This window comes from Mastomys coucha, unplaced genomic scaffold, assembly GCF_008632895.1.
Source record: "Mastomys coucha isolate ucsf_1 unplaced genomic scaffold, UCSF_Mcou_1 pScaffold1, whole genome shotgun sequence".
Classification (NCBI taxonomy): Eukaryota; Metazoa; Chordata; class Mammalia; order Rodentia; family Muridae; genus Mastomys; species Mastomys coucha.
Window position 1 is genome coordinate 62,485,882 of NW_022196891.1, and position 2,225 is coordinate 62,488,106.

A 2,225-nucleotide genomic window follows, 5' to 3' on the forward strand; every position below is an offset into this window, starting at 1 on the left:
CCCCCAGCGAGCTAAGTCTCTGGTTTCGGTTTAGAGTTCTTCCAAGAACACAGCAGGGCCACCACAGCCTGAGACACATCAAGTCCAGGCCGAAGCATGGTCAGAATGATAATTCCAGGACCGGGTCCTACCCAGCTAATTTGCTGTCTGTGCTTAATGGAGGCAGGCAGATCTCTGAATTCTTTTGCAATGGTTAAAAAAATAAATAAATAAATGTGCTTATTGTCTCCTAAGAACAGAGGAGCTGGGGTCATGGGATGCTGATTCATAGGGTAAGCAAAAGGGAGGCTGCAATAATAACTGAATTGATATGTAAATTTAAAAACTGGGCTTTTGGTTTGTAGGAGATGAACCAGCAGAAAGCAATAACAGTTATTTTTTAGAATTTTTTTTTTCTCTAGTGAGAACTGAGCTATCTGGAGATTCTCTTCAAGAAGTTTTTCCAATAGTATTTCTTATTTTAGTTGAAAAATCCATGGAGAGCGAGCTCAGCTCTTTTAAATTTTTTCGTAGCTTTTAGAATTTTTTTCTAATAGGATTTCTCCCAGGAATTACTTAGAGAGCTGACACAGCTCTTTAGAATGTTTTCTAGCAGCTATCTAGAGAAGGCTGTCTGAAGAGCCAACACAGCTCTTTTAGATTTTTTTCTTTCTTTCTTTCTGATTTTGATCGGAAAACCCAAGAATTACTCTTAGAATTTTTCTAACAGGATTCTGACTTGGTTGGAAGATCCGAGAACTTCTTACAGCAGCTTTCCTGTCATGGGTCAGAAAACCCATGAGCTATCCAGAAAGCTTTTAGAATTTTGACTAGCAGAGAGAGCTGTCTCAAACAGAAAGCTAGATGTCTCAACCACAGACTTTTTTAGAATAGCGAGAAAAAGCTGTCTAGAGCAGAGCTGGACACAGAGAGCAAGCAGGCTGGAAAGCCATCTCAGCAGAACACAGGCTCTAGCTCGGATCCACAATTTAACTTTAACAAGTCGTTTCTTGTCACTGCTCCCAGACACCCCTCTCCCAGGAGCCCGGACAGAGCTGAAGCTGGTCCTCGGCATTTGACCTCATAGTCCTCTTCTGTTAAGGCTCTCAAAATGTCTTCAGCAATTCAAAGCAGACACTGACACCCACTTTTCCTTCAAGCCTGGATCTGATCCATTCCCATCCCCCGGTCTACTCCCCAGATATCTCTCAGATCTATCTTTTCTTCCACCACCCACTGACTGCTGACTGGATTGCCTACATAGACCTTACTCCATCTGATCTATTCTCTGCGGCAGTGAGCATGACCTTTATAAAGATACAACAAGTCTGAATCCATCACACTCTTGCTAAAAAATGCTTGGATGACTTCTCAGTGGTCTTTAGGGGAAAACACCCAAAGACCTTCTAACCGTGTAGTGACAGGATTCTATTTTGGAACATATGCACACCCCACACACTTTTCTCTTTTGCTTTCCCTACAAGTAAATAGCTCTCTCACAATGGCCAGAAGCAACCATCTGCTCAGGGAATGATCTGGGTTGTGAGGGAAAAACACAAAGATGGGAGGAAATGTGCGTGTTCCAAGTTTATAATTTTAAAATGGTATTTTGCAGCAATCTACTAGCTAGATAAGACAAGATTTTCTGAATTCCTTACTCCATTTTGTGACTTAATCCAGAATCAAGTCTGGATGTCCAGACTACTGAATTCCCCAAAGCACAAGGAAGGGTCCCTTTCCATGTTCTGTCGTAGATAACAGAACACCTAGTCCACACTGTGTACTTCTACATGGAGTCAGGTACAGTGAGCAGTTCATTGTTGGGGTTTGGTCTGTTGCTTATGTATTGTAATGCTAAGTGCAGGCCCCCAAAACCTGGTTGCCCCAGAGACAGGAGAATCTGCACACAGACCCAATGTGACCTTGCCCCCAAGTTATTTCTGATTTTTAAATAAAGATGCCTACTGCCTATAGCTGGGTAGAATTGAGATAGGTGGGGCTTGGTGAGGTCAGAGGAGACCATGAGGAGAGGAGGGAGAAGAGAGGAGAAAGTCGCTATGGGTTAAGAGTCAAGAAACCATGGCCCTGCGGGCTGGCTAATTGGAGTTAAGAGCAGCCCAGATGAAACATAGTAAGTAATAACTCAGGGTGATTGATGGGAAAGTAGATTCTAACAGCATAGAGGGCAGGTATCTATCTGCCCCGCTCTAGTGCTGTTTAAGGCTTATTATAAATATAAATGTTGT